The following is a 13,111-nucleotide window of genomic DNA, read 5'->3' as shown; positions in this document are numbered from 1 at the left end:
GAACAAATGGAAATTGAGTGTAAAAGACAGAAACAAAGCATATGATGCCAACCTATGTCTGTAAAGTCCACACATGCTTTTGTCTTTGATATTGTCCTGTTGGCATCATGCATGTTGCGGTAGTTTTGGTTCCATGCATATTGGCAATTGTTTTTTCCAACTCCTCGTCAATACATTTTTTATTGGCTGTTGACAATTCCCCTACCGGTTTGCAAAAGTTTAAAGTTCAAGCCCCTTTCCCCCTGTTAAGTTAAAGCCCCTTTCCCCCTGGGAAAAAATCTCTAGCCGCTTTCCCACTAAACAAATATATGGATAGACCCTTTTCCACTGGAGAAATATGATTATAACCTCTTTGCCATTGGATTAAAATTAATATAGCCCGTTTACCACTTGACAGAAAACCTACTTACACCCTCTTACACCTGGCTTTTTTCTTTAGTGGGAAAGGTTACAATCGGCATTCATTCCCGGGACAAATGACTCCAGTAGTCAAGGCTGTTTATTGGCTCCTGCTCCGATCGGCATTGATGGAACCGTGACAACCGGGTGGACAGACGGATTTCCAAAGCTTTTCAGGCACGATGCTTTGATGGGCGTTGAAGTTCCGGACGTTGACGTGAAAATAGGCAGGAACAACATTTTGTTCTTCGAACCGAGTTTGAAAGAGAATAACCTGAATAAGGTGAATAAGTAACCAAGGTGACATCATCACTGGCCTTCATGATGCTTTCTACCGTTTACTAACCCTGTTTTCTGTGACTGCGAAGCATCTGAAACCGAAAAAACCCCTGAAAGGCGTATTTGCCGACTGGCAATGGGAAAAGACTCAATCCCTTATTTTAAGAGGGTGTTCCCGTCTTAAAAAATACTGCTTCACACTCAAATATTTGTAGAACTGATAACTACAATTGTTTGTGATATTGTATGAGGAGGGTACATTTGACAATGGCAGCTAGGGAACTCAAACATAGAGCAGGCAGGGAATTTTTCCTGCAGACAGTCAGAACTATATCATTCCTCTCTCACATACACACACACACACAACTGCACAAAGCTTTTGTAAGCAGGCACAAACTCAACATCTCATACACGGGAGGCTTGTCGTGAGCTGTAGGTGATCTGTTGCTACGGGAGCAGCACAACACCGGGTTCGTTTGAGGTCTACCATTTTAAGCTTATATCAATAAATATATTTTAATATATACACAAGATTGAATTCCATATCTCACACAGACAGAGACACACACACACACACACACACGCACACACGCACACACGCACGCACGCACGCGCGCACGCACGCACGCGCGCACGCGCGCGCACACACACACACACACACACACACACACACACACACACACACACACACACACACACACAAACAGGGAAGGCTCCATGGGAGGTTCAGCCCAGCATGGAGGCTCACCGGGTTCATACACAAGAAACCGACACAGGCGAGGTTTGGTGAAATGGCCTCTGTGCTTTGATCATGATTAGGGAAGGGGGCTGCGACCCAAAGAAACATTGCCTGTCCAAGATCATGACGCTTGATCATCCTGTCCAGGGAGCCAGGAGAGCGGGCGGCGTCCAGGACAGGAAGGAAGCTGCCAAATCAAAGGACATGTGGAGCCAGGGACGACTAGAGTCCCAATCCACATATTGCTTCAGTCGCGGCCTGTTGGGCTGCCTCCAATCAGATAACATTGGAAGAATGTCAAAAATAAAAAGCAAACTTTTTGTTCCAGGAACACGTAAAGGCTGTCATTAAATACATCGACCCTCACAGATAATCTTTAATTGATTCTACTATAGCTGCTAAAACATGCACACACGCACGCACGCACGCACGCACGCACGCACGCACGCACGCACGCACGCACGCACGCACGCACGCACACACACACACACACACACACACACACACACACACACACACACACACACACACACACACACACACACACACACAGATAGACAGACATACAGACAGAAGCTCAAAGACACACACAGGCTAACACACTCCTATAACTGCCTTATGGGGAGGGGATGGGATTTGAGCCCTGGAGCCGGAGAGGACGAGCAGGCGCTGGAAGGACTTGTTTGCACGGCGACCGCTCGATAAGCACAGATGCTGGATCGTGTGTCAGACAAAGCTCAGCTCACCATCTATCAACACCCCAGCTCACACGGAGGCCTCGTTCACCTCAAACACCAATTGGAGGCTGCTTTGAAAATACAGTCACACTTGAGCAACCAATGAGAGACGCCCTCATGTCAGCCAGCCAGAGGCGGACATTACTGGTTCACTTGTTGTTCATGACAGGTACTGTGGGTGTATGTGAGCCTGAATTGGTGAATGTGTGTGTTTAGAGATTTCGTCCCACTAACGGCGCTGGCAGCAGCAGTCTTTAGCCCTGGTCGCTGGCCCATTAGCCTAATGCTAAAGGCTAATTCACAGGAGTAGATGAGAGTCCTAACCTCTAACAAGAGTTAATCAGCAAGAACACACAGCAATTGAATCACCACACAAGCACTCCAAAAGTTAATTTCACAAATGTACTCACATTTTCAATAAATTGATTCAAATATTTGAACTATTTCTCTTTGCGGTATGTATCTGTGTGTGTGTGTGTGTGTGTGTGTGTGTGTGTGTGTGTGTGTGTGTGTGTGTGTGTGTGTGTGTGTGTGTGTGTGTGTGTGTGTGTGTGTGTGTGTGTGCGTGTGTGTATGTGTGTGGGAGTGTTCTGTCCCAGTATGTGGGGTTTTCTGTGTTTGAGTTTCTATACAAGGGAACTTAAACAGTCTCATTCTCTTCAGTTCAGTTTTTATCCATATTATTATAATCCATATTTAATATTTTTCCAGTCATTTCCCATTTTCAAATTATTTAAGGTGAGCGCTTTTTCTCGCAGATCTGACACGCAGCATTAGCAAATTATTTTACCCTAGACAAATCTCTCAGAAGCTTCAAAAAGCGTGTCAGACTGCAGTAAAACAGTATCACAGCCCCAGCAACAACAGAATAAACCCTGCCTTCTCTGCACCCCTCGCTGCTTCCTCTGGCTCATTCGCAGCACGCTCGGTCTCATCTGCATATCACCTGTTCCAGCCAATCAACCGCTTCCCTTCAAGTCATTCCATTTTGACCCAGCAACTGACAATGGCACGCGGGGATCTCTCCGAGGAGCCACCACATTAATCAGAATCCCTCTCCCCAGGACACGGGAAGATGAAAATGGTGGAAGAGAATCGCTATGAATGCAGGCTGTCTCGACCGTTTAGACTTTTCCCTTTTTAATGAGTGTACCCTTTGTGCTCCATCAAAAAAATAGACTTCAAAGAAGATAGAGTGAAAGGAGACGCGTCGCTGGCTGGGTCCCAGCACGACTGCGGTGGACTTGGGTCTGGTGGAGGGGGAACACCTCCACCCAATAGTCAATACCGAGCAGGAAAGACCAAAGCCGGCTTCTACTGTTCCTATGAAGCTAGGATGTTTGAATAGACACCAGTAAAAACTAGGGATGGGCAAAATGATTATTTTCCGGGATCTAGTTCTTTCAGTTCAGTTCACTATAACGATTTGTTCGTTTGATTTGTTCGTTACGTCAGATTACGTCATTTGACGGGGAATCTCACAGGTGTCTGCCCCCCCCCGCGAGACGGCCCTGAGCATAATTTAAGCGATTTCTAGGCTCTACCCCCCGTGAAAATCGACAAGATATACTATATAGTATAACCAAACGTCCCACCAATATTTATACCACTTGCTTACTCTCTATATGTCATTCATGGTTTTATAATTATAATTTTATTGTACTTTACATTCTTCATTATTCAGGCATTACAGAACTTTCATGGTCATAACTAAAAAATACGAACTGCAGTTTAATTTCTTTGTTTGTTCTCGAATTGACGTAGAATGGAGCAAAAACTCCTGGGATTAGGAAATGCGTTTATCCAATATACAGATGGAGGTCAAGTCCATTTTCGGAAATGTAGGGGGATATATGAGTGGCCCCACGTCGAATGGTATGACCCAAGATACATCAGACAGAGAAAGCGCGCAAATTCGACTGGTACCACCTTGTCATTTGTTTACCCAGGTGCCATGGCAACACCATTGCTACCTCTCATTGGCTGAATCTTTGAGAACGTTGTAGACTCAAGCGATATAAGGTCGCGGGGAGACAAAGCTCTGTTCATTTGTATATTTTATTTACGTGACCATATTTTTGTTTTATGTTAAAAGAAAAGAATCAAAGAACCAGTTCTTCTTGGTTTGGGGAACCAGTTCTTGTCGTTCACGTTCGGGATTCGTTCGTTGTAAATGAATCGGTCGCGACCGACTCATCCCTAGTAAAAACACAAGCATAGATGAACCTCCCCATCTCTCTATATTTCACGGTCTCCGTGAGCTCGGTCTCTTCTTCAAACATCCTCACAAACACAGAAAAAAACAGGCAGGCAGGCAGACAGACAGACACAGACACACAGACACAGACACAGACACACACACACACACACACACACACACACACACACACACACACACACACACACACACACACACACACACACACACACACACACACACACACACACACACACACATCCATCTTTCTCTCTTCAGTACCTCCGCAACGTAGACCCACACAGACACAATAAAAGGCGGGGGGGAGCCCCCCCCTATTAGCAATGCCTTCCACCTCCTTTCCCGCCTGCAGCCCCCCCTCTACATGACCCCGCCCCCTGGTCCTCCAGGGCTCATTACAGAGGCAGCCGGCAGCAGGCAGGCTGGGCTGCTGTCCCCCCCAGGTATAGCAGGCTGGGACGGTGGGTGGAGGAGGGGGTGGAGGACGCAGGACGGACAGCTGGACACATGTGTGAGTCTGGAGGCTTACTGGATACGGGTAGATGGACCGAATGATGACTCATCAGATTATAGGATGGATGGTTGGGTGGATAACTCGATGAGACTATACAGATCAGATGGATGGTTGGATGGATAACTCGATGAGACTATACAGATCAGATGGATGGTTGGATGGATTGATGAGTTAATTCAGATTGGATGGTTGAGTGCATGGATGAATGGATGGTGGATTGATGAGCAATGGATGGATGGATGAAAGCGTAATTGAAGCGCAATTGGAACGGATGGATGGATGGACGGCTGTTAGTCAGATGGCTAAATGGATGATCACAAGTAAGGGGACCATGCAGGAAGGGACTTGGGGGGATCATGGCCATGGAGGATCGAGAGGAAAATTTCATCTGTAGCAACAACAAGCAAGAATAACAAGTAATGTTTTTAATAAAAAAACATTACGTCCAAACACGGCAGCACAACTTTTCAACACTAAACATATTGTAAAAGTCTAACGAGGAGGGAATGTTTTAACACCTGTATTTCTTCCAGTATATTTTCAGTTGCCTGTGTAGGCTAGCTCAGAGGATAAGCTAAAACCAAAGCTGAATGAATAAACATAAACCTACAATGTCTTTAGACTGAATAAGGGCAGTAGGATACCACAAGGTAACACAGGGATACGGTTGACCTTGAGTGACTCACCAACTAACAGTTCGTTCGTTCAGTTTGTCTGTCCAATCAGCAGTGAGTGATGGATGTTGTGGCGTCACCCCTGGGAGCGTCTCAATTGATTAGACGTCCTCCTATTGAACGAGACGGCGTCCGCCCGTGCCAGACTCCCTGCGGACCACTCGGGTCAACGGTGAGAGGTCAAAGGTCAGAAGTGCAACAACCCTGTCTGGCTCGCTCCCTTTTGGACAATGATCTGTTAAATTTGACTAACCCTGCCCCACCCCCAAGCCCTCTCTTAAGGGCCGACTGGTCTGTTGAATCGATGTGGTTAGGGTTAGGGTTCTAGGGCCCGAGGGAAATTATGGGGGTCCAAATTCTGAGCCGGTAAAACACATAAAAATGTGGTTCAATCCAAAACATCAATGCATTGATTCTACATCGCTCACATTTCCGGTACAATGCTGGTTTGAAGCAGGGAATGGGCTGGATGGCTGGCTGGAATGACGTCTTCGTAAATTGCTTCACGACTACTAAAGCGCTCATCGTGAGCGAAATACATGCCTGGGTTTGTCTCTGACCTAGAGACAGACCCCATGGGCCGACAGCCACGGTAGACCCCCCAACTTTTAGGCCAGCGGGAAATTAGAGTTAAGAGTTATGGCTGTTTGTTGACAATACGAACACCACATAAAAAAACACAAGTCATAAAGCCCCTGCTCACACACACACACTCACACACACACACACACACACACACACACACACACACACACACACACACACACACACACACACACACACACACACACACACACACACACACACACACACGCACACACACACACACACACACACACACACACACACACACGCACACGCACACTATCTGCCTTTGGCAATCTCAACTGAGGGCAATGGAGTGGGTCTCACCATTTTATTTCCTCAAACGGTTTCACTGGAGACCTCTAAACCAATTGTCCCCCCTGTTGCTCTCTCCATCTCTGGTTAAAGGCTCAGGCACCTGGGGAGGGCGCTCTGCTGTGTACACTGTTGGCCCCCACCCGTCAGGTAGCCTACTGATGGATGAAGGTGGAGAGAGGAAGAGAAGAGATTAAAGAGAAAGAGAGAGAGAGAGAGAGAGAGAGAGAGAGAGAGAGAGAGAGAGAGAGAGAGAGAGAGAGAGAGAGGGAGAGAGGGAGAGAGGGAGAGAGAGAGAGAGAGAGAGAGAGAGAGAGAGAGAGAGAGAGAGAGAGAGAGAGAGGGAGAGAGGGATGCTTCCTCAAGGCGAGAGTTTACCGAGGGCATATGTTATGTGTTTGTTCCTTGCTTGGATAGAAAAAATAGCATGCAGGTTGTTTCTGTGAGAAGGTGTGCCTTCCTCCCAGTACAGCCTCCTCCACACCCATCCCTCCTCTTCCTATAAACCCCCACTCCCCATCGCCTGTTTGCTTTAATTTTCTCTGTGGCTCACTGGACGCTGCACTCTGGGTTCATTGTGATGAATTGGAGGGGTAGTCCCGCTAATAAATCAGCTCTGGTGATGAAGAAAAGCCTTAAATAGGATATTAAGATTTATATCAGAAGGGACCCACTGACAAGTACACAACCCCTCCTCACTTCTCACTGCCTCCACCATCCCCTCTCTCTGTCTGTGTCTCCTCCCTCCCTCTTGCCCTCCCTCACTACCATCCTTGCTTGTCCTCTGTCTTTCCCTTTCTCTCCCTCTTCCTGCCTCTCTTCTTTCCTCCCTCTTACCCTGTCTCTCTCTCTCCCTTGCTCACTCTCTATCTTCTCCCTCTCTCTTCCTCTTGCCCTTTCTCTCTCTCTCTCTCTCTCTCTCTCTCTCTCTCTCTCTCTCTCTCTCTCTCTCTCTCACTCCCTGCTGCCTCCTGTCTCGCCCAGACAGACAGAAAGACAGAGGGATAGAGAGAGGGAGAGAGAGAGGTTGGGAGAGAGAAGGAGGGAGAGAGAGACAGAGGGATAGAGAGAGAGACAGAGAGAGAGAGAGAGAGAGAGAGAGAGGGTGAGAGGCAAGGAGAGATCAAGATGGAGAGAGTGAGATGGACAGCAAAGAGAGAGAGACAGAGAGAAAAAGAGAGAGAGAGAGAGAGAAAGAGAGAGAAAAAGAGAGCGAGAGAGAGAAAGAGAGAGAGAGAGAGAGAGAGAGAGAGAGAGAGAGAGAGAGAGAGAGAGAGAGAGAGAGAGAGAGAGAGAGAGAGAGAGAGAGAAAGCGGGGACATGGTTGAGGTTGGCTGCATGAGACTGTAGTTGTGGCTCTCTTTGTGTACCAAGACAGTACAGTGTGCTTGTGTGTGTTTGTGAAGCCACTACTCAGAGTGTTGCATGTGGCATCATTATAGGTGCACAGAAGCTTTCTGCGTGACTGGATTCAGGGCATGTGTGAGTGCGTAGGTGTGTGTGTGTATGTGTGTGGGTTTGTGTCCTTGCGTGCGTAGGTGCTTCATACATGCACCAGTGTGTCGCATATCGATGAGTGTTCGCATCTGCAGAGGGATGCGAGATTGAATTTGTAGTATGCCTGGGAGTATATGTGTGTGCCTCTTCTGTGCGTGTGTTTGTCTCTGTGCGTGTGTGTGTGTGTGTGTGTATGTGTGTCCTTGTCAGACCACCTTTTTCTATCCGCAGTGTGAGTGCTGACGCTATCTCAAGACCCCCCCCTCACACACAGACACACACACAGAAACACATGCGCACACACCCAAAGACTTATTTACTCCCCAGGTACGGAGCCCTGTGCAAAATAATTGCTTTTTCATCCCCTGCAGCACATCTCCTTTGTTCCTAAGCTCTCACACGCAGCAGCCACAACCTATTGGTGACTGAGTGTGTCCGCATGCATCTGAATACATAAACAGTGTGTGTGTGTGTGTGTGTCTGTGTGTGTCTGTGAGCGAGCAGTGTATGCAATTTGAGTTTTTCTATGTGTACTTGATTTTGTGTGTCTCTATAGTTGTTAGTGTACTGTGTATGCAATTCAGTGAATGTCCACCTGCATTCTCTTCTATTATTAGTCTGTCTGTCCCTGCGACTGTGTGTTTTAAGATTTAAAGCCTGTCAATCTGTGCTGCATTGTTCTGTGTGTGTGACTGGTTTTTTTGTGTCCATCAATTGTGTATTCCATGTATTCATGCTTATGTGTATCTGTTTGAATGCAGGACTTGCCATTGGTATTGCATTCTATCATGGGTTTGGTTTTGTTCCTGTATTTGTGTGTGTATGTCTGTGTGCGTGTATGTGTGTGTGTTGTGTTTGTCTGTATTTTTATATGCAATTTGTCTCTATGCACTGCATTCCATTATTGGATTGTGTGTGTGCTTGAGTGTGTGTATGTGTGTTTGTGGCCATGTCATTTAATATGCCCGGAGCCACTTTGTAAACGATGCAGCTATTCAGATCAGTGAGCGCAGTTGTGAGTAATTACCGATTCTGCATTTAGACCATCGCTTTGCCCGGCCTCCGATAAAGCAGCCGGCGTATCTGCTCTATTAGACTGTTGAGTAATGCCTTTAACTTCGTTCCCATAATTAAACTCACTGTACAATTGAACACTCACGGGCGGGTAACTCGTGCTGTGTAATGATTACAATTAAAGGCGCGCACACAAAGCGTCGGGTGGCGGGCGTAAGCGACACAGCGCAGCGCCCCGGCAATTAATTGAAAATGCAAATACACACGCTGATGAATGGGGAGAATGGCGCCGTGTGAAGAGACGATCCACCTCTCACACACGACGGGATACGTTAGGAGGTGGAGGGGGGTAGGAGGGGGGAGGGAGGGCGAGGACAAGAGGAGGAGAGGTTGATCAGGGGGGAGGTTGGGGGGGGGAGGATCCAGTTCTCTTCAGAGAGGGAGGTGTCGCCGTTGCGTTGGTTGTTGTTGTGATGTTTGTGATGCTGCCGACCAAGAGGCAGCCAGGACCGTCTGTCTGTGAAGCCCAGGCCCAGAGACTAGCATGTTATCCCTCCAATGGCCTTAAGGTTGTTAGCGGTATAGTCTAACATGTAGTTCCTCTAATGGCCTTAAGGTGGTTAGCAGTAGAGTCTAGCATGTAGTTCCTCTAAAGTCCTGAAGGTGGATAGCGGTAGAGACTAACATGTAGTTCCTCAATGGTCTTTAGGTGGTTAGCGGTAGAGACAAGCATGTAGTTCCTCAATGGCCTTAAGCTGGTTAGCGGTAGAGACTTGCATGTAGTTCCACTAATGGCCTTAAGGTGGTTGGTGGTAGAGACTAGCATGTAGTTCCTCTAAATGTCTTCAGGTGGTGAGTGGCAGGTGGATGCAGAGTGAACCCGCACCTTTCCAAGTCAACGTGAAGTAACCTTTCTATTTGTTTAGTAAATTATTGCTGTACAAAGGCAATTTTTCTTCCTTTAGTTAAGATTTTATTGGATAAATTATGTATTTTCCAAAGTCGTCATTGTCAATTATATTTCATTCAAAAGTTATTAAGGATAAATGAGTTTTGGCCATAGATAAGGGTGAGACAGCCATTCAATTCTCACCCTCAATGTGCCAGAAATGTGTCCTTTTGGCTGGTTGTGGCAAAAAAGGCTGTGTGTAAACAAACGGGGGACTTCATGGACGCTAATTCTACTTTGTTTACAGTCTATGGCTCACACACAATAAGGGGCTGAGGAAAAAACAATTATCTCTCTCAATTGCGATTGAGATTAGGTAATTGGTTAGCAAGTGATCTGTCTCTCATGCCTGCTTGATTGCAGGTTATCTGTGCTGTTGTTAATTTCTGGAACGTCCCAGATATCGGAGGGGAAACAATGTGGATGCACACTTAAAGACACAAACAGGTGGACACACACGCAGGAGGTGCTGGTTAGCTGTTGTCGTGACAACAGTATAATTTACAGTATCCGGGGGAGTCTGGCACACATAGACTCCAGCACGCACACACATTCATGAACACACACAAACACACACACACACACACACACACACACACACACACACACACACACACACACACACACACACACACACACTCACACACACACACACACACACACACACACACACACACACACACACACACACACACACACACACACACACACACACACACACACACACACACACACCTCCAAACATTCCACAATTGTTCTCTGAGCACAGCAAAGTAGGGAAAGTTGGGTGTTGGTAAGATTCAGTTCCAGTCCGAGATAAGGGTTGTTGTTTACATCTTTCTGTGTTTCCATATGCGTGGGAGCACTCTGTATTGGTACACCAGTACATGGACATTGTTGATAGGTCCTAGGAGTTTAGAACTGGCTCTGCACTACATTTTTTCTCTCTCCTCTGCTAGGCAGCTAAGATAATTTGCTTCAGGCAAATAATAGCAGGTAGAGAGTCCTTCTTGGAGTGTGACTGCGAGGTCAATATTCAGAAAAGGCCGGCCTTAAGCATTGAGGCACTTGTAAGAGAAAACGTACTGCCTAGAATGCAGCAGCATCCAGATCCAAAGCATTCTCCAAAATATTAAAGCAAACACAAATGTCTAGGATAACTACACTCATCTTGAGGGCTCACTTCCAATGCGAGAAGAATTACAGCTCTCTTCATGACTAACAATAATCTCAAGGCTGGTCGTAAAATAATCAAGTTGTCATTTACCGTCGGAGAACCTATTTACATAATAATCCTCATCTGTATGGTGAATTGTTAACCATGTTCCACAACGTCCCCCGGGCTGCTCAGACATCCCCCAGACGACGGTACCCAACCCCATGGCTGAGGCGCTGCATGAGCCACAGTGCTGCTGTTCACCATCTGGGGCCAACGAGTGGACGCCACCCATCAACAGATGTTCTTTATATAGAAGCCCACTCTTGTTGCTCTGTCTGTAATGTCTTGTTTATCATTTCAATTGGCAAAAACACTGGGTCAAAATGTGGCCAGATTGTAAGTTTCTTAGTTGAGTCAAATGTTCTACTTGGAAGAGAAAATGTAAGCCTGAATTCAACAATTGTTGCTCTGAAGTTCATCAAAGTGTGCTGTGTAGCTCCTCTGTTTTGAATCAAAGCTCCAGCATTGGATAGCATATGATACATTGACAACGTTGGGAATGGAATCGTTCTGCTGAATAACAAAGGATATAATACTATAATATTAGTGTCGTTGTACCGGTTTCCCGAAACCTTCTTAAAACCTTCTTAAAGCCTAACGTCATTCGTAACCTCTACTTTAAGTTTTACCTTAACATCTTGCTTGTTTCCCGAAAATGTCTTTGCTACGAATCTCTTTCGTACGTCGTTTGTTGGTAAGGTTGGTCTGAAGGGCTCGAAGAACCTTCTTAGCTCTGTACAGTAACCTTTAGAAATCCCTGTTGCGCATAGAACTGCCAGATTGGCAGTGTTGTGTTTCACTAATATACAGTACAGTCAGATATGCTATAGCAGGCGAGGTCAGCTCGACTCGCTTCCAATAACTTAAAAAACGTGCAACTTCCAAAAATTATTGTATTTATTTTACAATTTAAAAATTAACAAAGCTGTCTTCTAAATTAAGGAAAGGATGCTGGGAAACGAATAAGCCATTATAAGCAACGAGTGAACTTAATAAAAAAAAATCGACCACAGCCTCTTTCCCTTGACGGTGCGCAAAGCCTGCACACAGACAGGTAGCAAAAAGCATAGCAGTCTTAGACAGCATTATATAATAAGCTAAATAAACTATTACAAATTAAGCTTTCATTTCAAAATATCTATTTTTAAAAATAATCAAGAAGTCTTCCCAAGAAGACTCCTAAGAGACTGTGCGGGAACCAAGCCTATAGAGGTAAACAACTTTGATAAGTCCAAACGTAGGAGTCTTCGTAGCGCGCTAAGAATAGACGTTATCGGGAAACCGGGCCCTGATCAGTAAGGGCATGTTTGCACACATTCAGTGTAAGATTAGACCGAACAGTTAGCAGTGCTTACGGTGATCTTTGGGAAAGCAAGTGCATAGCTTATTAGAGCTGCTGCTCTTCTGATACAAGATGTAGCTGGGCCTCATGCTAAGCTAACTCAGATGCTCAATCAGGTTCGCACAATGTCACAACACAACGGATGAATCTCTGATTCACTCCTCATGTCCGGTTAAGAAGAGCATCATAGGGACATCCGCGCATTAATATCAACGTCAAATGAAAGTCCCTTCCCACTTTGCCATGGCGACCAGACGGCCCTGGCAGAGGGAAACAGGGGCCACCTGGTTGGTGCCAACAGTGATGTACGGCAGGGCCTTGGCAGTGGGTCTCTGCACAGCGGCACGGGGCCTCGGGTGCCAGGACTCGGCAGGAACAAAAGGCGCTTGACTCCATAACACTCCCTTTAACGTCTCTGTTCAGCCCCAGGCATGGCAGTAGGATCGCAAGATTTACGCACAGCGTAAATCTTGCGATCCTACTGACGGATTTGGGTTGTAAGAGTGTCTCACCGCTAGACAGTGCGGAGGGGCCCTCTTGGCTGGCTGCTCCTCGTTAACGTGTTAATTAGTCCTCCTGTGCGGTAATTAGGGCCAGCCAGGCCAGGGATTGTAGTGCAGGGCCACTGAA

Source organism: Gadus chalcogrammus, chromosome 3 (genome assembly GCF_026213295.1).
Source record: "Gadus chalcogrammus isolate NIFS_2021 chromosome 3, NIFS_Gcha_1.0, whole genome shotgun sequence".
Taxonomy (NCBI): Eukaryota; Metazoa; Chordata; class Actinopteri; order Gadiformes; family Gadidae; genus Gadus; species Gadus chalcogrammus.
Note: the sequence above shows the minus strand (reverse complement) of the source record.